Source organism: Neofelis nebulosa, chromosome 3 (genome assembly GCF_028018385.1).
Source record: "Neofelis nebulosa isolate mNeoNeb1 chromosome 3, mNeoNeb1.pri, whole genome shotgun sequence".
Classification (NCBI taxonomy): domain Eukaryota; kingdom Metazoa; phylum Chordata; class Mammalia; order Carnivora; family Felidae; genus Neofelis; species Neofelis nebulosa.
Window position 1 is genome coordinate 116,376,690 of NC_080784.1, and position 25,528 is coordinate 116,402,217.

Sequence of the window (25,528 nt, forward strand, 5' to 3'; positions counted from 1 at the left end):
ACAGACATCCTTGTATCACCAGGGACAGATTGAAGCTATTAAACTGTAGAGATAGCAAATGCCTACACCGTATGATGTTTGGAAGAAATTCTGACTTCAGAGAAATGAGTATAAAATAATGCAACATGTTAATTTTAGAAAGTGAAAACAGGCCCCATAAGGAAATGATTATAATACTTAGTGACCCCTGTTGCTGTACTCAAAATAGCACACAGAAAAATTTAACAAGTATTGTTTGGAGGATGTTAATTTTCTACCTGGAAAACTGTTTAGCCAACATTGCCATCTGCCTTTCTTCCCCATCTCCCCTCCTCATTGGGGGCTACTTGCCCTTGCTGAATATAATAAACAATTGAAGGGAAAAGCAGTTCTAATACAAATCCTCATTACTTTCCCTTTCACACCCCTCCCCCACTAGACTTTAAAAGTGATAATTGCTTGAAATACTGGGAGAAAGTAATTTGTATTGTTAAAGCTCTGGTGAACTTCAAACAAATCTGTTCTATAATGGTGACTTCTTTTAATTATGGGGCTGGGCAGATGGGTATTTCTGTGGACCTGCTGCACCTGACCCCCACCGTCCCTCACCCCTAACACACACACATTCCCAAGAGCTTGGGACTTGATGGAAAATAACTTGTCTGGATTTTTTTTTTTTTTTTTAATCTGTGCCTATACAACAGGAGGCCATAGTTTAGAACCTCAGGGAATGTCTTTGTGTTCAGGACCCTAAATGTTTGGGCTCTGTTTCTAGATTAACTTTTGTATAGATAAGGGTAATATATAATGCTTCTCACCATTCTAAGCATGTCACATATGTTTATTTTTGTTTGACACTGACACAGTACTTACCATGCGCCAGGCGCTGTTCTAAGTGGTTTATAGACATTAACACACGTACTCCTCACAGAGTCCTTCATGGGTGCTCCTGTTCTTCCCCATTTTTCAAAAGAGGAATCTGGGGCACGTGGAGGTGGAGTGAACTTGCCAAAGCCAGGCAACCCAGGCAGTCTGGCTCCAGACAGAGTTCATGCCTGATCACCTTACTATACTGGAAGACAACTTGTCCCCTCTTCGTTTTCAGAGACGTTCTAGATGACCGCCTCCAGCAAGTCAACAGCATTTAGTTTTCATCTGTTAATCATTGAAACAGATTGAGGAAGTGCTCAGGCTAAAACACTAAGGAGGAATAGTGGATGGCCTTACAGGGAATGGATTTTTCTTTCCTCGCATTTAATTAGTTCTTCCACACAGGTGCTAACTCAAATATGCCAAAAGATTTCATGCCCACAGCAGATAAGTAGCTTCTAGAAGATTTAACAAATTTTCTTTTGTCTGCCAAGCTCCTTTGTTATCAAAACATCCCTAGGTAGAAATGTAAGTTTTTATAGATCAATGTTTGCATGCTAAACTGGGGACACAGGAGGGACCTATTGAATTTGATCCTCGGTCTGGATCCAATGCTGTATTCCTGGTTGCAGACAGAGAATGAAAAACACACATAAGTCAGCTCTAATTATTAGTAAGAGCTTCTCTCCAGATCTTCTAATATAATTAAGAGGGTTAATAGGGGCACGAGTGAAGCTCAACAGGAAGGGCTTGTTTGCTTGTTTTCTGTTTATTTTTAAACCTAATATTTAACTGTTACTCCTAGTTTCATGCAAGTGTACCTTATAAATAAGGAAATTGAGAAGGTAGTGGTTTGTATGGGTTTTATGGGTGATCCTGTTTACCTCCTGGAAAACATCTGGTAAGATGAAGTGGGACATCTTTGCAGCACTTGACCTCAGTTTCTCCTGACCGTGTGGCTGCCTGTATTTTGCTGGAAGTGTCCCCAGTTCCAGGGCCATTGGGTATCTGCCATGTTGTAATATGATTGAGTATACACATTCAGAAGAAAAATGCCAATTCTTATGCATGTCATTGCTTAAATTTGGGTAGGAAAGAACCAAGTCCAGTAAAACATAAGTGCTGCACCTCCTAACCAGGTCAGGTTGCAAGGAGAAAGGGTATATATACTATAAGTGAGTCAAATCTAGAAGAAGCCGAAAGTAAGAAAGAGGTGCTATGGCAAACTGATGACAGATAAGATGATGATAAACTGAGACCTTTTAATTACCAGCACAATGTTATGGCTTGTTACAAAACTGTCATCTCTTGCAAAGCACCTGAAGGTTGATGTGGAAAATCTGAGCCATTTGGAGAGGAAACCTCAAAGTTGAAGCACACTGTTATAAAGCCACGTATCAAGGTTGAGGTCCCTTGCAGCTGTACACTTTCCAGAATGATTGAACATATGGTTGGGTCTTACCGATACTTCCATCTCTCTCTTGAATTTGGCTGGAGAAGAGTTTGACTTCATGGCTTTCTTTGTCTTACCCATCTCTGTGCAGAGGACCTGTCCCTTTCTAGCCAGCCTCACACTGTGCTGTCTGGCTCTGGGTCATCAGAGGTGTGCTTTCTGAGGATATCCTGGTTCCCGTTGCAAGACCTTCGTATGGTATCTGTCCCCACCTGATCTGTGCCTGTGCTAGGTTTTCTGTACCTTGTTCTCTCAGTCACAGGGGAAATGGCACTGAAAGCAGCAGAGTGGGCTTGGGCAAGGAGTGTTGCACTCCATGATAGAGGACGTGATGCCCAGTTGTTCTGCTTTGATGGGCCTAATAAAATAGTATCAAAGTGTGTGTGTGTGTGTGTGTGTGTGTGTGTGTGTGTGTGTAGATAATCTTTTACTTGACAGAAACATAGGGGGAAATTTTGTAAAAAACCTAAAAATTTACATGTGAGGCTTACTTCAGTGGCTATCCAAAATAAAATTCATTATTTCTTTTATACTAGAAAGCTCAAGTAACACAAAAATTTCCCTTTTACATATGTAGAATACAATTTTTTCTTTGGTTATAAGGCTAATGCATGATATCCTTGGCAAAATTTTTGGAATATACAGAAAAGCACAAGAGACAAAAATCACCTCTAGTCTTACAAGTTAACATTGTGCTTAGCTTTTCAGTGCATATATTTCCATTCTTTTCTGTTTGTAGACTTTATATGAAATACCATTTTTCTCAGAACTGAGCCTGCTACACCTGTGTGATCTTTTCAGAAAATGGTTTTCCCTGTCTATGCCTATGAACTCCATCATGTTTATCTGCAGAGGTCACTGACCTCAGCCCTTCTTCCAGGCATGAATCTGTACATTCATGCAGAATCCAAGCGGTGAAGGGCAGAGAGAGGGGCTGTTTAAAGGCCTAGTCAGCCTGTTCACCAACACCGAAGGGCCTTTTCATCTTAAGAGGCATGAGAGGTGTGGGGCTAGTTTTTTTCATGTTTTCCAGTCAGGTTCAAGTTACCAGACCACTGTTGGGCTCTGGGTGACATACTGTCTGTGCTGGCCCGCTGTCTGATTTCTACTCGTCTCTCTGCTGTTACCCGTTTCTCAGCCTGTCTACTTCCTCACCTAGGTGGGTTTCCTCTCTCTGAGCATTCACAAAAATCGAAAGGGAATAGAAATATGTGTAAACAGACTTCGATTGTTGGGGGTTTTTTGGATGATCATGTGACGTCACTTTTTTTTTATATATTTTTTTACTAATATGACTGGGTTTTGGAAAAACAATTCTCTTTGTACAACTGATCTTTATTTTTTTCTTTTTTTAAAAATTATTTTTAATTTACATCCAAGTTAGCATATAGTGCAACAATGATTTCAGGAGTAGATCCCTTAATGCCCCTTACCCATTTAGCCCATCACCCCTCTCACAACCCCTCCAGTAACCCTCTGTTTGCTCTTCATATTTAAGAGTCTCTTATGTTTTGTCCCCCTCCCTGTTTTTATATTATTTTTGCTTACCTTCCCTTGTGTCCATCTGTTGTATATCTTAAAGTCCTCCTATGAGTGAAGTCATATGACTTTTGTCTTTCTCTAATTTCACTTAGTATAATACCTTCTAGTTCCATCCATGTAGTTGTAAATGGCAAGATTTCATCCTTTTTAATTGCCGGGTAATATTGCATTGTATATATAAACCACATCTTCTTTATTCATCCGTCGATGGACATACATTTGGGCTCTTTCCAATACTTTGGCTATTGTCGATAGTGCTGCTATAAACATGGGAGTGCATGTGCCCCTTCGAAACAGCACACCTGTATCCCTTGGATAAACACCTAGTGCAACTGATCTTTAAAACTCATCCATGATAAAAGGTAGCATTGTGAAGTCTGTAGGATGCCTGGGGACCAGAAAAAGTCAGGCCTTGGAGTCTGACTTTGGCTCTGCCACTTTCTAGCCCAGTGACCTCATGCAAGTCAGTTTGTTAATTTTGTCACATGAAATGACAACAAAAATATCTGTAATTGGTACATGGACGTGTGGCATTATCATCACTGCCAGTTTGTTTCCCGTGAACATGGAAAACCCAGCCTGTTACTGATCCTCATCCACCTCCCTTTCCCACTCTGGTCCACAAAGGCAGCCTCATGCTCTCTGAGGTTTCTGTAGTTTGGAAGCCTGGAAGCTTTTTTCTCTGGGCCCTTCCCTTCCCCACCACACCCAGTCTGTCACCAGTTAGCTCCTTGTCCTCTGCCTGCTCTGTGGTGCTCAGGTCTGGGACCATTCCCTCTGTCAGCACCATCCCCCCATTCTAATGCCTGCTGCCAGACTTGCTCCTCTCCCACACGGTGTAGTTTCCTTTGAATGTTCCATGTTACAGTTACTTGCATATATGTCTTACCCGCTGGAGTTAGATACTAAGTTTCTTGAGAAAGGACATGAGATTTTACTTCTCTTTGTCCCAATTGCCATGCTTCCTTGTCTGGCCCTGCACTAACAAGGTGGGGGGGGGGGGGCTCCATTGAAAGTTTAATGAAGAGAACTGAACTGATTAGATTGTTCATTCTCCCTGAGCCAGATTTGGGCTCACCTTTGAGCACTTTTGGCCTATCTGGTCATGGCACCGTGTCCTAGGTGGAGCACTGGATCCAGAGTGGGAAGATCTGGAGTCTGGCTGCATATGACTAGCTACCTAACTTCTCTGGAAGTCGCTTTCCTCATTGGACACTGAGGGTAGTCAGGCTTGTGGGCCCTTAGGCTCCTTCCAGCTCTCAAATTCCACTTTAATAAACTGCTTTGCACTCAATCACTTTGAAGTGGCAATTTTCCCCCTCTCGTATGAGATAAAATGAATATTTCATCTCAAGCCCAGAAGTCATTTTGCACATATCCTATGATGGGAGGCTAATGAAACCCTGATCGAGACTTTACATTGCTAGAGATGGGATCGTTTTCGTTGCTCTATCATAACAATTTGGCCAGATCTTCTATAGAGAAATGAAACAGAAGGCTTAAAAATTCATTCATTACAGTAAAAATCATCTTTTGAAACATTATTGAAATTAATTTTGAAGCCCAGTGGGAAAATGGAGCTATGTGAAGTGAAAACAATTTAAAATTCTAAGGGAGTAGCCTTTAAGCTTTTTATTTCAACCCTAGTAGTCCTCCTAAGGAGTAGATATTTCATTGAAGTAGACTCTTCACAGACTTGAAGTTTAAAAAATTGTTGCATTTTTTAAATATAGGAAAAAATACAAACCATAGCAGCGTGCCAAGTTAAAAATGTATAATTTTGAAGTTACTGATGACTACCACCCTGGCTTGGTGACTGGGCCAGCAGAAGTCCCTTGCGTTTTTCTGTGCATGCCTTGCTTCAGAGTCTGCAAGGGGTGCACCCTTAAGCTCCCACAGCACATGCCCATCTGTCCACCTGGCAGCCGAGAGCAAGCTGACAGACAGTGCTGCTTCCCAGAAGGATTGTACGCACCCTAATCCTTCTCCAGCATGTTGGGGAATACCTGAAAAGGCCACCTCCAGTTCCCAACTGTCAGTTCACTGGCGGTGTGCACCAAGAGTCAGACTGATGCTGTTTATGGAATCACTCCAGAGAGCATTCCTGTAAGGGGAGGGGCAGAAAAGGGCTAATAACAGCCTTAGTGCCATCACTGTGAGATAGGCTCCGGAAGTGTGTCTGTGGGAAGGTGGGAGGCTAGCTGCTAGTTAGGTCTTAGTACGATAATGTGGGTATTTTCCGTGTCCCTAAACACACACAGTATGTCATGCTTTTGCTGCGGGCTGTGCTTTGGTTATATATAATCCAAAGTTTGGCCTTCTCAGATTCCCCTGCCATCAGTGCATGGGAAATTACTAGGTTCAGAGATACAAAAGCCATAAACAGTGGGATTTCACTTCAATTTGCCTTACATATAAAGTAAAGCTAGCCTCCATTCAGTCCAAATCAGTTTTTGTGACTTCAGTTTGTTTTTAAAAATGGAGATGTATGGGGCACCTGAGTGGCTCAGTCAGCTAAGCATCCGACTTCAGCTCAGGTCATGATCTCGCGGTCTGTGAGCTCAAGCCCCACATTGGGCTCTGAACTGTCAGCTCAGAGCCTGAAGCCTGCTTTGGATTCTGTGTGTGTGTGTGTGTGTGTGTGTGTGTGTGTGTGTGTGTGTCTCTCTGCCCCTCCCCTGCTCTCAAAAATAAACATAAAAAAAATGTTAAAAAAAATTGAGGTGTAATTCACTAACATAAAATTCAACATTTAAATTGTACAATTTAATGGTTTTTTTTTTTAATTTTTTTTTTTAACGTTTATTTTATTTTTGAGACAGAGGGAGATAGAGCATGAACGGGGGAGGGGCAGAGAGAGAGGGAGACACAGAATCGGAAGCAGGCCTCTGGCTCTGAGCCATCAGCCCAGAGCCCGACGCGGGGCTCGAACTCACAGACCGTGAGATCGTGACCTGAGCTGAAGTCGGACGCTTAACCGACTGAGCCACTCAGGCGCCCCAATGGTTTTTAGCATATTCACTAAGTTGTGGACTATCACCACTGATTCCAGAACATTTCCATCACTTCCAAAAGAAACCCTTTACCTATTAGTAGTTAGTCCCAATTTCCCTCTTCCATCAGGTTCTTAGAGCCACTCATCTACTTTCTGTCTTTATGGATTTGCCTATTCTGGACATTTCATATAAATGGAATCACATGACCTTTTTTGTCTGGTTTATTTCACTTAGCATGGTTTTTAAGGTTCATCCATGTTGTAGCATGTATCAGAAATTCATTCCTTTTTATGGTGAATGCTGTTCCATTGTAGGGATATATCACAGTTTATCCATTCATCAGTTGATAGGCATTTGGGTTGTTTTCAATTTTCAGCTAATAGGAATAGTGCTGCTATGAACATTTGTATAAGAGTATTTATGCAAACACATGTTTTCAGTTCTCTTGGGCGCAATACCTAGGAGAGGAATTCCTAGGCCATATTCTGTTTGACTTTTTGAGGAACTGAAAAGCAATTTTCCTATTTCTTTTAACTATTTTTAACGCCCTAAGTATCACCTAGTTAAAAATTTTAAAGAGCAGTAGCAGTTAAACAAAACGTATTTAGTTAGAGAAAACACAACTGAATTAGTCATAAGCTGAGGGAGAAAATTCCAGGTTTTGTTAAACAAAAGAAAATGTGTTACTTACAGTAGTTTGTGTTATCTGCACATTTATCCATTAAAACTGGCTTAAATAGGGTTGGAGAAAGTGAAAATGACCATTATTAACATAAACTGGCAACTTAAAGGGAAAGTAAAAAATAGCACATAGATTTCTCAACATGATGATTCTTTTTTCTACGGACAGGATTTCTCTGAATAGAATGATAGCTTTACATTCTTTCTTGACATTCCACTCATCAGCTTTGCTTGGGAATTATGAGGCTCGTGAATAATTTATTGATTGTACTATTCATTAGCATGATAAGTTGATACTGCATAACAATTTCAAAAACATGAACACAGATGATGATAGCAATGATAGCATTTTAAGAGGAAGGGAATGCTCTGCAGTGGTTTCTTGTTGTCCTGTGCATTTCTAGTCTGACATTTCTCAGACCTGCCTCTGAGGTCCTGTTGGCTGCTGCAGGTCACCTTCTCAGACCAACCTAAGAGGGGGCATTGGCCACTGGATAATAAGAAAGGGGATCTCATCAAGTTTGGTGAAAGGAAACAGGATTGAGTCCAGCCTTTTCTACTTATTGTGTGAGGTTGGTTGGACTTTCTGGAGTTTTTGTGTCCTTACTAAAAATTTGGGGATGTTGACAATACTTTCTTACAGGGGGTGGTGGGATCAAAATGAAATAAGGAACATGAAAACACTTTGTAAACTAACGTAAATTTGGTTGTTTTGTTATAGTTCAATTCTGGCTCTCCCCCCCCCACCCCCACCCCAAGACCTCAGCCTTTCCTTGGAGTGGCTTCTTCATAGCTGGACCCAACTGCCAAAGCTGCAGCCTCTTTGCAATAACGTACTCAGAGGAGACCTGAAAGTGAGACTCCTGAAATAAAGCCAAATCTTCTTCCATATTTGCTGTTAATGTAGGACCATAGCTCTTCAATCATGCAATTCGTAGAGCCTCCAACTACTGAGGGGCAGCTCACTTTGTCGGTGGAGATGTTGGGCAGGCCTTTTTGTGCATGTGCAATGAACTGTATAGGTGGCTGCTATCTTTCTGCCCCTCTGATGGGGGGAATGCTACTTTCCTTGTCACAGACTTGTCCAACTGGGCTTGTCTCTGAAGGTTGATTTTTTTTTTTTTTAAGTTTGTTTATTTATTTTGAGAGACAGTGTGAGAGGGAAGAGCATAGAGAAGAAGAGAGAGAATCCCAAGCAGGTTCTGCACTGTCAGCATGGAGCCCAACACGGGCCTGGTTCCCACAAACCGTGAGATCACGACCTGAGCAGCAGAAGCCAAGAGCCAAAGGCTAACCAACTGAGCCACCCAGGTGCCCCTGTCTCTGAAGGTTAATTTAATGTTGGAGATTCAAGGTAGATTTGGGTGCAGCAATACCCAGTGGGTTCAGGCTTTGCTGCTGGAAGGGAGAAGCCTTTAATGGAGTTTTGGCAGTACGACCCCGTTTCATCTGGAGGTCCTGTCCTGAGATCATGATGAGCATAACCTTACAAGTCTTCACGCTGGGAACAAGGTTTAAAGACAATTAAAATGCTCCTGTTTTCTGTCTTAACATCTGTTCTGTGAGCTTTATTGGTGTTCCTTCACGTTACCAGTACATGCTGCCATTGAACCTGTGCCCCATCAGCAGTGTGACATTCATCCATCTTCAACTGATTTTTAAAATGTTGAGGTAAATAAGTCATCTCTAATTGTACATGGTTCTTTTTTGTTTTGCTTTGTTTTTTGCCTTCCTAACTTTCTTCTTCTGTAGCTGCTACTAGAAAAATCCAAAGTACAGGATATTAGACTATTGTAATTCAAAGCTTTAGAACCCTTGGGATCACAGGGTCATCAGTGCTGGAAAGGGCATTGAATATATTCAGGCCCACATTTATTGATGGCAGCAATCCAACCCTTAAGGTGCCATTCAAGTTGTTACAGCTGAGGTTCTTGTCTACCCCCTCCTCGCCCCTGCATTTGCCTTTCTTGCTTCTTCTTGTGTTTGTGGATCATCTGTGGTGTTTCTTGGCTCCCCAGTGTATATCTTTCCATCTTCTGTATTATCCTCCCCAGCCAGTCATCCTTTCATCTCCTTTCACTCAGACATCTTTAAAATATTGGTGTTCAGGAGCACCCGTGTGGCTCAGTTGGTTAAGCATCTGACTCTTGATTTTGACTCAGGTCATGATCCCAGGGTCATGGGATTGAGCCCTGCATTGGGCTCCACGCTGAGCACGGAGCCTGCTTGGGATTCTGTCTCTCCCTCTGCCCTTTCCCCGTGCTTGCATGCATGTGCACGTGTGCTCTCTCCCTTAAAAAAAAAATAAATAAATAAATAAAAATTATTTATATATACATATATATATATATATGTATATATATATGTATTCAGATGGAGCAGACAACACAGGTTAAAGAAGTGAATTAAAATGCCTTCATGCATCTCAGTGGACCATATTGTAACATGTTTGCATCACAGAAAAAATGTTCTTATACGAAGAAGTTATCTTAGGGAAGTAGAGGCTGCAGATCAGTAGTGAAACAATGATTGAGAGGATGCTCTGAGGCCATTACTGTTACAGTAAATTTCAAAGTTACCTTTATTTGGTTTTCACCGAACTCATACATGTTGATTCAGGTAATATTTTCTCAGTTTAGGAAATGAGCCTAATGACTTCCTTTTTCCAAAGTGGAATTAATATGGTGTTTACATGGTGTTTTACCATTTGCAAAATGTTTTTCTATGCATGATCCCATCTGATCCTTACACAGACGTAGCCAGGGAAAATATCAGCCTCATTTAATGGGAAATCTGAAACACAGAAGGGGTGAGTCATTTGCCTAAGTTCACACAGCAAATAGCAGGTAGGACGAGGAATAGTAAATATCCAGGTCTTTTGACTTCAACTTCACTATGCTATTATTCTTGCCCAAGAACCAGCCCCTACTTCCAATCATGGATGGTATCACAACCTGGGCAAAAGCATTATTAAAGAGTTGAGTGTCTTAAAGGACATTGTTTAATCAGCCCTTACATTATTTTTGCCTCTTTGTAACTCTCCCTAAAATTCATAATTATTTTCAGATATCCCTATAAGAATTGATGTTACATTGCCTGAATGAATGTGCTGCAAAGACAACAAATAGCCTCTCATCTCCCTCTGTTTTAATATTGAGTCCCATGCCAGATTCTGTGCAGGTGGCCTGAATAATTGCAGTCTGACATACTGCCCTCATGTTGAAAGCTGCATTCTTTAATGCATACATGACATGGTCTTGGTTATTTCCTTTTCTGTGTAAGATACGTTTGTCATAGATAACTTTAAAAATAATTATAGTAGGCATTTTTACACTTTTTTTACTACATTAATTATTTCCTTGAAAAGAGGGAGAAAAATACCCATGTATCTTCTGCATGTCTCTTCTCATTTCTGTGCAGTGGAACTCCTTCTCTATCTGGTGACTCAGACCGTGTGCCGTTGAGGCCCAGAGGCGAGAAACCAGGGAGAGGAATTAATGACCAATGGCCACACATTCCTGAAGTGTTGGCAGGACCTGGGAGCATGGAGCAGGTCATCCTAGATCATGTCAAGTGATGATCTTTTGAAATTTCTTGTCCCGGAATGGTTTCAGACAAAGATCAAAATTATGTTCCTATTGCTTGTCAAAGAGAAATAAAGAAAGAAAACTTTGTTTCACCTCATAATTTAGGAAGGGTTTCAGTGGTCCCCAGTAGTGTGCTGTTACATGTTCAACAACCAGCTTCAGGGGAAGTGGCACTGACTTTTCACATTTGCCAGTTTCCCTGGTGTAAATAATCCCACCATGAACAATTTCTAGCTGTCAACATAATATTAACAGACTCTCAAAATTTATGAAAATTTAGGAATTTTCTCTTTAAAGCTAGGACAAGCCAGCTCCAACACGCTACCGTAAATTAAAGGCAACCTAGGTCACTCTTGGGAAAGATTTCTAGATGGGGCATTCAGTGTCTGCCTTGAGTTCATCAGCACGTTCCCCCCAGAAAAGATGCAAAATAAAATTGAGAGAGGAAATTTTCTATTTACAATAAATGGTACAAAGTAGAATTTATCTTTGCTTTTATATTTGCAGAAGTATCGTTTTTCACCAGCAGAGAATAGCTATTTTCATCTTTGCTGTTGTAATTTTCCACTAGCTGTAGAATGTTTCTCTTTTATAAGATATAAGTAAAGTTAATGTTTTGGGGGCACCTGGGTGGCTCAGTCAGTTAAGCTTCCAACTTCGGCTCAGGTCATGATCTCGCGGTTTGTGGGTTTGATCCCCACGTCGGGCTCTGTGCTGACAGCTCGGAGCCTGGAGCCTGCTTGGGATTCTGTCTTTCCCTCTCTCCTTGCCCCTCCCCCGCTTGTTCTCTCTCTCTCTCTCTCTCTCTCAAAAATAAACATTAACAAATTTTTAAAAAGAATCTTTTAGGGGTAGTAGCTCAGTTGGTTAAGCATCCACTCTTGATTTTGGCTCAGGTGACGATCGAGGTTCGTGAGATCTAGCCCCATTGGGCTCTGCACTGACAGCACAAATCCTGCTTGGATTCTCTCTCTCTCCCTCTCTCTCTGCCCCTCCCCTGCTTGTGCTCTCTCTCTCTCTCAAAATAAATAAATAAACTTAAAAAAAAAGAATCTTTTAAAAGCTCTTTACATTTTGCTTCCTCTTTTTACCTCTGAAGCAAACGTTTTCAAGGAGAGTTTTTTGCTCTAGTTTGACTTACTTGGGGGCTTTAAGATGAATCAGAACGTACAAAATTACATAAAACCTAATTTGTATAATCTACTGTATTTGTCATTTAAGTTTTCTGCCTCAACTCATTTCAGGATTTTGTTTTTAAATCCAAAACAAAAGGTTCTTTTTTCTTGACTCATAAAGTATATCCTATGAAGAGTGATGTCTGCAGCATCACTTTAACTCAAGATAAGCTGTGGGGTTTTTTTATCAGGCAGTATACTCTGATATGAGATGGAAAAGATGGTTACACATCAAGGAATGAGTTAATCATTAATTTGTAATGAATCTGAAAATGTGTATTAGGTGTTTTCAAAATGATCCGAGCTGACAAGTTGAAGAAGTTACATATAACTGCAATGCAATAAAATCATTTATTCAGAAGGCTCACTCTAACCTGTAAAAGATACATATCATTTAGTAATTTTTTTCATACATAATATGAAATGTTAGAGTTTAATACTATACTTCTATAAATACTTGGTTTTAAATTTCTTGACTTGGCCCTGAATATGGGGTATTGAAATCTAATGTTTGTTAGCTTCTCCACTAAACTTTTCTGATTTTCAGTTTCCTTATCTGTAAGTTTCCTTTTCCAAAAGGAACTTTTGTCAGTAAATATGCCTGCTTTTTTGTTGTTGTTTAAGTCTGTTGGAGTAGAGTAGGCAAAAGGGCAATCTTACCTACAGGTTTTTGAACTATAAAGCAGACCTGCCTGTTAGAAATACTATATAAGTGGGGTGCCTGAGTGGCTCAGTTGGTTAGGCATCTGACTTTGGCTCAAGTCATGATCTCATGGTTCATGAGTCCCAGCCCCGCATCAGGCTGTCTGTGCCGACAGCTCAGACCCTGGAGCCTGCTTCGGATTCTGTCTGTCTGTCTGTCTCTGCCCCTCCCCTGTTCTTTCTCTCTCTCTCTCTCTTAAAAAGTAAGTAAACATTAAACATTTTTTTTCTTAAAAAGAAGTACAATGTGAGTCACAAATGCAACTCATATATATGATTTTAAATTTTCTAGTAGCCATGTCATGGGTACCTGGGTGGCTCAGTCAGTTGACCATCTGACTTCAGCTTAGGTCATGATCTCATAGCTGGTGAGTTCGAGTCCCATGTCAGGCTCTGTGCCGACAGCTTGGAGCCTGGAGCCTGCTTCAGATTCTGTGTCTCCCTCTCTCTCTCTCTCTCTCTTAAAAATAAATAAAAACATTTTTTAAAAAATCTAGCAGCCACATCAGAAAAATAAAGAGACAGAGGTAAAATTAATTTTAGTAGTAGCTTTATTTAATGCAGTGTAGCCAAAATGTTACTTCAATGTGTAATCAGTATTAAAAAAGGGATACTAATATTTTTCCCATTCTTTCTTTCACATTGTTTGAAATTCAGTATGTATTTCACACTTACAACTGTTTTTACAGACTCATTTAAGGGCTCAAAATCCAGTGACTAATGGCTACCACTTTGGGCAGTGCAGCTCTATAGATTAGCTTTAGTGCTTATATTACAGTGTAAATACCACATTTATATACTCATGGAAAATGACTTGAATTTCCTAATAAACTTTAGCTCAATTAGAATTTTTGTGTTAGTAGCGGAACACAAAATAATATATTTGTTGTATTCTTTTTCTTTTGATTTCTGAAAAACTAAAGCAAATTTTGTAGAAAAATGAGGATCCCACAGACTTAAATGTTAGTCCTTTCACCTTTTAAAACACCCAGTTTTAAGCAGAGACTATTTTTACACTTATGACACTTAACTAAAATCAGAGATGGCTTGGTGGGACAAAATTTGCACAGAAACTTTCTTATTGTTTTGTAAATGATTCACACCTGATCTTAAAACAAAAATCAGTTTATTTAAACTAAAATAAGGCACATTATTTTCATAATTACTTAAGTGTGAAAGGTGCCTTTGCAGTATGGAATTATTAGGTTTAGGGCTGTTGCCTTTGTCCCTGTAGAATTGTGCACCATGCCTTTGTAGTGTGACCATGTAAACAGCTCATCCATACTACCCTTCTGGGTAGCTGTGGGACTTTCCTGACCATGACCCCGTGCAGGCTCCAGCCACCTCCTACCCCAAGAAGAGAGCTGGGTCATCCAGTTTTTTGGGCCCCAGACGTTCTTCCTGTCCCATTGGACATTCTGAGTGCCACGAAGAGATCTTCTGGCCCTCTGAAACTGGGTGATAGATGCTGCCGTGGTGGCCACGTGAAGACTTCCCTTCCTTTTGGGTCTGCCATCCCTGGGCAGAGCCTTTTTAATCAGCATGTCCCCAGACCAGCACCAAAAGGCCTGATAGAATCTGTTTAGGAATAATGGTTGATGAGGTTCAGAGGAGAATTTCTGGGAATTCACTCACCCCAAAGCAGTGCACTCTGTCTTGTTCTGGAGCTCCTGGAGTTGCCTTATTCTGTCCTTTGCTATCGCCCATTGTCATCACTCAGCCTTGTCACTGGCTTACAGAGGGAAGCGTCGCCTGCTGCCCCTGCTCCAAGCTCTCTGTGACTATCCAAAGAAGGCTCTTGCTCTGACTTCTTGCCCAGCCACACTGACTTGTTTACTTCCATTATTTCCCAGTGAGCTACACAAATACTACTTTTGACAAGCTGATTAATTTCCAGCTTATTAATAATATTATTATGCAGTGATTGTTAAAGCTCTTCTGTCTTTGAAAAGGGCAGTGTTTTTTGGTTTTTTTTTTAAGTTTTATTTATTTAAGTAACCTCTACACCCAGTATGGAGCTCAAACTCCTGACCCTGAGATCAAGAGTCACATGCTCTTCCTACTGAGCACTCCATGTACCCTAGGGCAGTAGTTTTTAATCTGTAGTCTTTGTCCTCCCCTATGCATACAGTGCAACCTCCTGCCACAATCCGGTGATGGGTGATTGTGTCTGTGTATAAAAACACTTATACACAGCTTTCTTCACATCTGTGTCTGTGATCCAGAAAATGTTTACGAACCATTGGAATCTTTCTCTACCCCATGTCCTTCCACTGTAAAATTTTATATACGTGTACGCACTCCATAGAACCTGCAGTCATAGAGCTAGTGATCTGGGCAGGCTCATCTTGTCTCTCCTGTCTCCTTAGAATTCAGTGATCCTTTCTTTCATTAAGGCCTTTTACTTCTGAATTAGCCTAGACACTCTCTGGCCTTACTTGTAATATTTCACCACTAGCACAGTAAATCTCAAACCTGTTTGTTTTGTTCTTTGGTTTGTTTGCTAATCTTGAATAACTGTAGTTGTTTCTCACTATTTTCTTTTTTTTTAAATTTTTTTTCAATGTTTTTTATTTATTTTTGGGACAGAGAGAGACAGAGCATGCACGGGGGAGGGGCAGAGAGAGAGGGAGACACAGAATCGGAAACAGGCTCCAGGCTCCGAGCCATCGGCCCAGAGCCTGACGCGGGGCTCAAACTCACGGACCGCGAGATCGTGACCTGGCTGAAGTCGGACGCTTAACCGACTGCGCCACCCAGGCGCCCCTGTTTCTCACTATTTTCAAAGGACAATCTTAACATGGACAAAGGGCAATCTTTAACACAAATAATAAAGGCAGGCACTCAGGATTAGGGATGTAGTGGAGGAGGTATGAAATCAGTCAAATAGTAGGATGTTGCAACTTCACATAATTAGAAGTCATTTTATCTTTTACTCTGATCTTCTCTCAGCTTCCAGCCTCAACCCTAGTCCCTCTATCTAGAGCCTCCAGTGTGGGTCCCCTTTTGGCTCCGAGAATGAATTATTCTTTTTTGTTGCCATTCTTTTTAGCTGTTCACAGTGAAAAGGTCAGCTCTTTGGGATAAGACAACTCAGTATTTGATCCACGTTCAACCATTCACAGGCTAGCCTGTGTGACCTGGGGCAAAACTTAAGTCTTTCTGAGCCTTGGGTTTGTGTCCTCATTTGAAAATGGGGAAATAAACTTGAGCACAGGTATAAAAGCATAGCTCATAGTTCCTAGAATATAGTAAATACTCAGTGAATGTCTCTTCCTTCGTCTTTCTCACTCATGCATCCGGGTTTTAGCTGTTGCAACCTGTACTTTCTCTCTTTTTAATGATCTTTCTTTGATTCATTTCATTTCTACCATGTTTATTTCATACAGCATTCAGTGCATTATTAGTGACTAATAAATGGTAAGACAATTATGACTCGCTAGTCACCCTATAGGGTCAGATTATTAAAGTAAAATAAAGCTTAAGGTTGGACATAACCTTGTAATAGAAGAGTTGCACTTAAATATAAGATGATAGGCCAAAATCGGACATGTTGATGTTGGAGAGAAAAACCAAATATTTTTTAAAATTTCTTCAAAATAAATGTATTTGGACCCTCAACTCTGTTTAGTGATTGTCCTTCTCCATTCCTAAAGCCATGACCCTGTAGTTAATGTAGGCCTTTCCTTGCATGTAGTTCTCCCCAATTTCCCTGATATTAGGAAGAGGGAAGGGGAAGATGTGCTAATCCTAACCCTTGTCCCTTCCCTGCTGAACTGCAACACCTGTCAATTCTGATACGTGTAACATACTCTTGACATTGGCCCCTGGATAAAAAAAGAAAAGAGGAGAAAAACACAAAACTTAACTGAACCTCGGAACATTATTGTGTAATCAGAATAACTAAAACACCAAATAATGTTTGTGAAGACACTTCATTTTTATCTGCTAAAGATTAAATTGGTAATAATGTTTTGGAAACAAAAGAAACAATGAGGTTAAATGGGTTATCTTTGTCTTAACGGATGATATAGGTCTGGCAGCACCCTGAGCTTATCATAGTTGTCTCTCCCCTCTCCTTCTCTCCCACTGTCCCTGTTGACTTGAGGGAAAAGAGATTAGGAGGTAAGCTTGAAGCGATCACATGAGCCCTTAAAAAGCCAAAAGGTTTCTCCACTGCATAGAAGAGGAAGTCAGAGATTCAAAACAAGAAACATTTGATGCACCATTGCTGGCTTTAAAATGGAGGGCATACATTGTTAGGGAATGTGAGTGGTCCTCACCTGACAGCTAGCAAGGGAATGGGGACAGCCACAAGGAACTGAAGTCTATTGAACACGGAAATGATCTTGCAGAACCTCCAGACAGGAATTCAGCCCAGCCAATACCCTGTGATTCCCTGAGCAGAGAACCCAGTCATACCATGCTGGAATTCTTCCCCATGGAAACCATGAGATAATGAATCGTTATATATCATCAAGCTACTAATAAATTTGTGGTAATTTTTTATGCGGCAGTAGAACACGCAAGGATTAATCCCTGTTTGAAATGTGGAGGTGCAAATTCTTTCTTGAAAGGGGTTGACTTCTTAGTGTTGAAATGCCTCATTCAGACAATTAGAAGTATAAGAAATAGGTATTGACTGGCTGAGCTTTGCCAGGACTTGCACTAGATGCTGGGGATAAGTCACCACGGTATGACCTCTAGTGAGAAAAAACAGATACACAAATAGTAACCGTACAGTATAATAAATACATGAAGAGTCCGGTCCAAGGGGCTGGAAGTGCAGTGCAGATGATGAGTGTGACTGAGGGAGTTGAAGAAGGCTTCTTAGCATCAAAGGGTACAAATCTGTATTCCCAGCTACTGTAAATCAACAATCCCTTTGACGAAAATAATTCAAAATTGATGAAAGAGCACAAGTCTGGCGTTCTGTACTGACTTGAATTAAAGGAGTCAAAGGAATTTAAAAAATTTTAAACATCATTTAAAAGGATGTGGCATATATTATTTTTGTTTGTTCGCCTTCCACATTTCTCTTGATTTGGTACATTCAGAATCCTAGCAAACAAGAGGGGTGAAAAAACGAGAGCTTAGTATATCATGGAAACATTCCATATTATAATCCATGAGTCATTTTCTCTCTGAATTCAACTTAACTGACATAATACTCTTCACTTTATTACCATTGATCGTCGACAATCCACTCTTTCTGTAGTACAAGTCCGAGTGCTGTAGGCAGCATTCTCAAAGTGTAGTCTGCGGAGCCTTGGGCCTCCCTGAGATAGTGGGTCCATAAAGTCATTATCCTCATGATAGCACTAGCACATTATTTGTCTTTTCCATCGTGTTGACGTGTTGACGTTTGCACTGATGGTGCAGGAGCAGTGGTGGGTGTTAGCTCCAAATAGTACCAGTAATAGCATAAGTAATTCAAATTATTGAATTCTGTACCACAGCACTCTCCCAAGAAAAAAATTGCCACTGTCACCTAGGATGAAGCAGCAAAAATTAACTAATTTTACTAAATCTTGACCCTCGAATGCATACCTGACAAACTATGGTTCTTCCAGCTTTGGTAGTTGGCAGATATTTTCTCACAAATGAGCAAAGTGGGTCTCTCTCTAGTGAAAACAATCGACAGCGTTTGTTGCCAGTGGTAAAAGTGTGAGCTTTCAAGCAAAAGTTAGAATTTTAGAAAATTTGTATCCATTACTGTGGGCCACATAGCTTCCCAAACCCTTAAAGGTTTCTGATGAGAGCAGTGGTGATATTAATGCGATTTTTATATTGTGTAATGAAATGTTTCAACTCAGTCAACCCGTATTTGCCAAATGACCAATGGGTAATGTTACAAAATCATGCAGGGTTAAATTTAAATAAAATGCAAGACAGATCAGTGGATTTTAATGTAAGGTAGGAAAAGTATCTAGGTATGGTTTTTGATTCTACATTGCAGATGGACTTTCAGAAACTACCACTTGTCAAGTTTTAGTATAGTATCAAAGAAGTTCCGGAATAATCTCAAAAACTACGAAAATAATACCGCTCTTTCAACAACACATCTGTGCGAGGTCGGGTTTTCTTCATATGCTTCAACCAAAATAACATATCAAGATGGAAATTTGAGTGCAAAAGCAGTTCAGAGAATCCAGTTGTCCTCAATAAACCAGATGTTAAAGAGATTTGCAAAAAAATGTAAAACAATGCCACCCGTGTATTTTTGTTTATAAAACAGTCACTTTTCAGAAGAATACTTTTTGTTAACATGCAACAAACATAAGTTTGTCGTTTTTAAATGAATTAATATTTAAAAATTTTTCATTTTAATTTCTAATGTGATAAGTGTTTGTAGATAAACCCACACAAACAAAAGCTCAACAGGATCCTCAGTGAATTTTAAGAGTGTTAAGTGCCCTGAGAGAAAAAAGGTTTGAGAACTACTGTAAGAGATTTTTCATTTATTTTATTTTATTTTTTATTTATTTTTTTTTCTTATTAAAGATAATTTATTGTCGAATTAGTTTCCATACAACACTCAGTGCTCATCCCAACAGGTGCCCTCCTCAATGCCCATCACCCATGTAAGAGATTTTTCAAATGAATGGGCTAAAATTGTATTATCTATTAAATTACAGTCTAAAAAGGGAAACAAAGCAAGCACATAGCAAACTTATGTGTACATGAATGCTACAGCAGATCTAAGCCAGTCTAAATTCTAAAATATACCATGTCTTAGCGATGAGCAATTTAAACATTTGGGAGTCGGAGTAATTCACTTAATCGGCCTCTTTTTCCTTTCTTCTTTCCTTTATCCATTCCATAAATATTTATTGAGCATATATTATGTGAATTATTCATTAATCCATGCCTTAATTCTATGAGGTATCATTTGACCCACTTTGTATATGAGGAAACAGACTCTGAACAATTAAGTGAATTACCTAAGTGTAGTGCCCAAGTGAATATGAATGTTTGGGATGTGAATTCTCTGCCTCCACTGCCCATGTACTTGAATATTAACCTATATTATTGCTCATCTCTTCCACTTGGAAGCCAGAGAATGCTAGGACTGTCCGCTTTTGGTTCCCTGGGATACAAGCTGCGGACTTCAGAGTCACCAACCGGGGTTCCAGTCCTGAGGTTCACATCCTGTGTGATCTTGTACAAGTTCCTTACCCTCACAGAACCTTGGTTTTCTTCCTGGTAAAACAAAAATCATAACACTTAACTTAGGGGTGATTCCAAGACGAAATGATATAATATATAGAAATCACCACTATCTGGAGAACTAGGAAAATAGTAGCTGCAGACCTGCTGGTGACACCATTATTCTCCGCGTGGGTGGTTGTTCCTGTCCAGATGCTTCGTTGCAGGCCACACTCATCTGGCAGGGTAGTTTGCAACCGAGATGGAGAGAGAAGCCGAGGAACAAGCCGTGTAGAACAAAAAGAGCAGGGACTTGGGTGTCAAACTAATGCCAGCACAAGTCCTTTCTCAGCTAATTATTGCTTAACTCTGTGTCTGAAAGAACTCTGCCTTCCCCTCTATAAACATAGAGATGAAACTGCCCACTTATGTGGATGAGTGCCAGAGAATATACAGACATGGCCGTAATGACTAGCACTTAACTGGGTGTCTAATCCGTATTAATTCCTTCCCCTACAACACGTTCCTTCCGCTCTTTGGAAAACATTCTGGGTGTCCAATAGAGAGACCGTCCCTTTGCCACCAGACTCGGGCTCAAGAATATTTGTCCTGCGAACCTTAGAACTTACCAGTTCCTGCTCAGGAAGTCTTCAGAGCCCAGGCCCTAACTGTTACCTTAAAAAGCTGCTGCATCACAGCCAGCAGTGGTCTTAGATTTGAAAGCCACATCAGACAGAAATCAGGTGTTTAGCTTTGGTGGAGCTTAGGAGATTTCCAGTGCAAAAAGTGTTACTTTTGAGGTCTAGTCGATGCAAGAAAACCATTGTATCCTTCCTTTTGGAGTAAATTAAATCTGCTCCTCTGTGGGAAAGCTTGAGAAGCTCAGCTTCTCAGAAGAGGAGGGGGGAAGACACAATATAAAATTACATGGCTTCTGTTCCACGAGGACCAGATTTCTTGAGTTTAATAAAAAGTAAAATCACACCATAAAAATTGAGGCCAGATGAAATGCCTCATCTTAGTAAGTTGGTGGAATGTTAATATTCTCTGGATTTGGTTATTACCAGCAGGATCGTTGATAAAATGCACAGCCAATTGAAATGGAACTCAAGGCCTTTATGCACAGCCAGGTCTTGCATTGTGGGCTTAGTTGAAATCTGGGGATGTGCAGAATGGGGACAAGCTACTAGACCAGCAGGTTTCTCCCCCAATTCCTGCTCTTACCAGCAGGCCCACAGCTTTAGCCAGGAGGGCGCTGAACCACTTTTTAGTCCTTCCCAGAACCACATCCTCGGAGGCTGACAACATTCATGGCAGCTTGAGTTACTGCCAGCGGTGAGTGGGTCATTTCTGGGAACGCTGCTTTGGGGGTGGCTCTCAGGATCCCTAAGTGGCACCCACTTCGTGTCCACAGGAGGTGTGGGTTTTATTGGCTATGATGCCAAAGAGGTCCTTACCTGCAAGGACCAGCCTGGGTGGCAGCCAAGCTAGCTCCCTTGGAATGTTTTCCAGTCCTGGAGAGAAAGGCGCCAGTTGAGTCTCTGCAGCTCTGACCACTTCTCCTGAGGTGCCTCTTTGTCTGGTGTGATTCCTGTGCCTGGGACAGAGACCACACAGTCATTTCATCTATGTCACATACTGTCAGGTATGGCCCAGATGGTCAACTCAGTGTCCAAGATTTTATGAACTTGGCTCTTCGGGGAGGCTGCATGGTGTGCTGGTAATGAACATGGCCCCTAGAGCCAGACTTGCTGCATTTGAACCTAGCTTTGCCACTTATTAGCTCTGTCCCCTTGGGAAAGTTCCTTGACTTCACTATGCTTCAGTTTCCTCACCTGTAAAAGAAGGATAATAATAGTACCTGCTTTAAAGGTACTATAAAATGCTTAGCACACAGTAAGCACTTGTGTCAGTTGCATAATAATTATTATGCACTAGGTAGGTAGCATGGCCTGATAGTTTTCCAAGCTTGGGAAAAGACTGCAGGCTTCCTACTGATAGCCATGTGTGGGTGCGGAGTGTAGGTGAGAGAGTTGTCTTCTAGAGTCTCCCCACGCCCCTTATATTTTCTTTCCCTTTTCTGGTACCTTCTCTTAACATCTTTCTTACCTGTCTTCTGTTCACCAGCCTGAGATTAAAGAATATGTAGTTGGAAGATCAGAGTCTGTGTCCTCGGTCAGCCACTTACTGCCATGTGAGCCTAGACAAGTTTCTGAACTTCTCTGAGCAGCAGTGGAAGATTCAGGATGTCTCAAGGTCGCCAGGTTATCTCATAAAGATGGGATTAATAGTGGGTGCTGTTACCCCGGGATAATGAAACAAAGGACACACATTGAAAATACCTGGTGATTTTCCACTGGAAACTAAGACTTTACCTGTGAATGTACCTATGTACCAATGAATGTACCTGTGAATGCGCTTGACTGTACCTACGAATGAAAAAAGAGTCAATGTGATTTTTACCCTTCATCTCTACCTTACAGGGAGATGTGTAGTGGGGAAAAGCACCAGAGTGGGAGTCGGGAGACCTGGGTTCTGTTCAGTGAGGTCCTGGGTACACAGTACCCAGTATAGAGTGGGAGCCGGGAAGATGGTGTTTCTCTACTACTTGATTCCACTGTATGTAGTGACCCAGGGGTTTCCATTCCCTTTTTATGCATTACGACCCTGTATCACTGCAGTTGTGTAGTGAGCAAGGCTGTATTATTAGAAGTGCTGACAGTAGTCGTGGCTTGATCATCCATTTCCTGGGGCCTCTATTTCTCAGCTTCTTGTCTTAGAAAGTACGAATCTTAAAATGAAATTTTGGTTTCTTACAGCTTTAACATGATATGAAGGCATATAATTAGATACACACTGGCTTTCCTATCACCCAGTTCCTTTTCTTCATAGTACTTGCTGCTATCTTTTTTGTTTTGGTTTTGTTTTGTTTTTTTACATATTTTTTCTTTGTCTCCAATACTCCCACCCCACTCCCAGGCCCCTACCTAGAAAGGAAGCTGAGTAAGAATAGGGACCTTGTCTCTTTTGACCTTCAGTGCTAGAAGAGCGCTTGGCACATTTTAGGTGTTTAACTAATATACACATATGCCCTCATATACAGGTATAACTGCACATTATAATATAGTTACATAAAATTGTCCTTTTGACTAGCTAGTCAAATGGTTGTTCCTCCCCTATTCCCCACCACAACATACACCACACTGGTATTTGGAGATTAGAGGACTAGAATTAAGAATGGTCATATTGTCTGTCTTCAAACTTACACAGAGTACCACTGCCTGGGTTCTTGCCTTGTGTGTACATACAGTATCAGAGAACAAGAACTCCTATCAGAGGAAGCCCACAGTTTAGGGCTGTGGACACGTGATCAAGCTGGTGATGTCTAGCATAGGGGTTGGATCCGTTTATATACATAGTGGAGGTGGTCAGCAGGAGGCAAAATACAAACCTCAGAATTGTGCTCACACATATTATTGAGATTTCATATTGCTTTTATTATTTGGCCACAAAAATGGACATAATCCTTGTTGGCTTTAACACACCTACTAGTACTGCTTTCACTATCCATCTTGCAAAATATAAGACAAGGCCAGAGCTTAAATTAAAATCCTCAGCTTCTTATCTTCTTCCCACAGGAAAGCAAATCTGTGTTGAAAACCGTAAAATTAAGAGGAGAGCAAGGATAGCATAATTTAGCAAAAATTCATGGCACCAGATTCTGAGCTATATGACTGGAGGGATAGGTCAGACATTAAGAAGATGCTGCCTGCTAATGCAGGTTCCTTAAGGTGGTGCTCTGGAAATAAGAAAGGCATGCAAAATATATATATTTCCAGAAGATTTCTGCAATGCTTACTCTTTATAAGCACTCCAAGAAAATACCTTTGTAGATTGCTTGGCAATTATGCTTCTTATGAGACTTTTGAAATGAGACTCAAAGCAGTTTAGTGGAGTTGAAATGTATTCATTTTAGCATTTGAGTGTTGAGATTTTTGTTTCCATTTTAAAAAGGGTTTGTAATGATATCCTTCTATCCCCACCCCCACCCCACCTCCTGTAGCATTCTAAATTCCTTGTATTTAAGAAGCTCATTCTGTGTATTTGGCAAAGTGCATCATTAACACTTGAAAAGCATTGAAACATTTTTTTAACCTTTCACACATTTATATGCATAGATGTCTGTGCTGAGGTATATAGAGAAAAGGCATGGGGCTTTGATAATGGTGCTCTATTTAATAAATGCCCAGGGCTATACGAGCTGTGCAAGTTCTGCCATTAGACAGGAGCTGATCATACAGGGAAAATCTAGTATGGAAATTATGTCATTGTCTAAAAAAGGGTGATTTCCCCCCCCCCTTTTTTTTTTAATAAGTTTTTTTGGGTGGAGGTTGTAATGATAGGGTATAGAAAATTAGTATTACTAGCTGTAAAGAGAATTAAGTGTTACTAGGATAATTGTTCCTAATTTTCCCGAGGGTAGTCCTTCCCATTGGAGCCACATACTTTTTATATCTAATTTGTAAAACAAACAAAAACACCAAATTTAAAATTAGTGTGTATGTCAGCAAGTGTGTTATAGGGCTCTCAACCATTCAACATGGACCCACATTTTAAGCAGTTTATACTGTGCAGTTGTCAGGTAGTTCCTCAATATATGTTTTTTTAATACAGATATTTGCTTCTGGGGAAGCAGATTTCACATGTATTTTAGTTTATAGCACAGTAAAAATCTCACTGATTCAAACTGGTAAAGACCTGTCTGAACTAGTTACTTAGTGAATATTCAAAATTCATTGTATTTTATTTCTCTTAAATCACAAGTTACTTATTACTGTAGTGTTTGTAAAAATTGAGATCTTCCTGGGACTGCTGTAATTAATGGATAAGTTTAAAACCAGAAACATATTTTGCCTGTATATAATTGCATCGAGTTTACTTTCTTTTTTCAAGGGCAGGGGGAAGCAGTGTAGAGTTTATCAAAAACAATCTCCCTAATCAGGTTAAACTGCCTGAGTCTTATTTACATTACTTGCTTAGTAAGCACTTCCTTTGGTGGTGGGGGGATTAAACTTAAAACAAATAAAGAGATCCCAGATTTCAAATTGATACAGCCCAAAAAATAACCTGAATCTTTAAAAATATTATTATGTAATTTTAGACTTCCAAATTCAATAATAAAATTTATTTTTAAGCTAATATAAGACATATAAAATGTTAACAATTTAAAGTGTTCTTTCAGGCCACATTTCCCGTTATGCAGTTAAACTCAAGATTAGAAATTCCATTTTATCAGTCAAAACTTGTAGAAACTAGAGAACCTGAAGACGAACCGAGTAGTGCTAAAGCATAATGAATGGATAGTCATATTTGATTGACAAAGCTATAAGACAT

The 25,528-nt window shown here is 40.3% G+C and overlaps 1 protein-coding gene across 6 annotated transcripts in view; it reads left to right on the top strand.

Moving 5' to 3' along the window:
- Nucleotides 1–25,528, top strand: part of LEF1 (lymphoid enhancer binding factor 1) — a 121,228-nt gene that overhangs the window by 58,540 nt on the left and 37,160 nt on the right. The gene's annotated exons all lie outside the window — the stretch shown is intronic.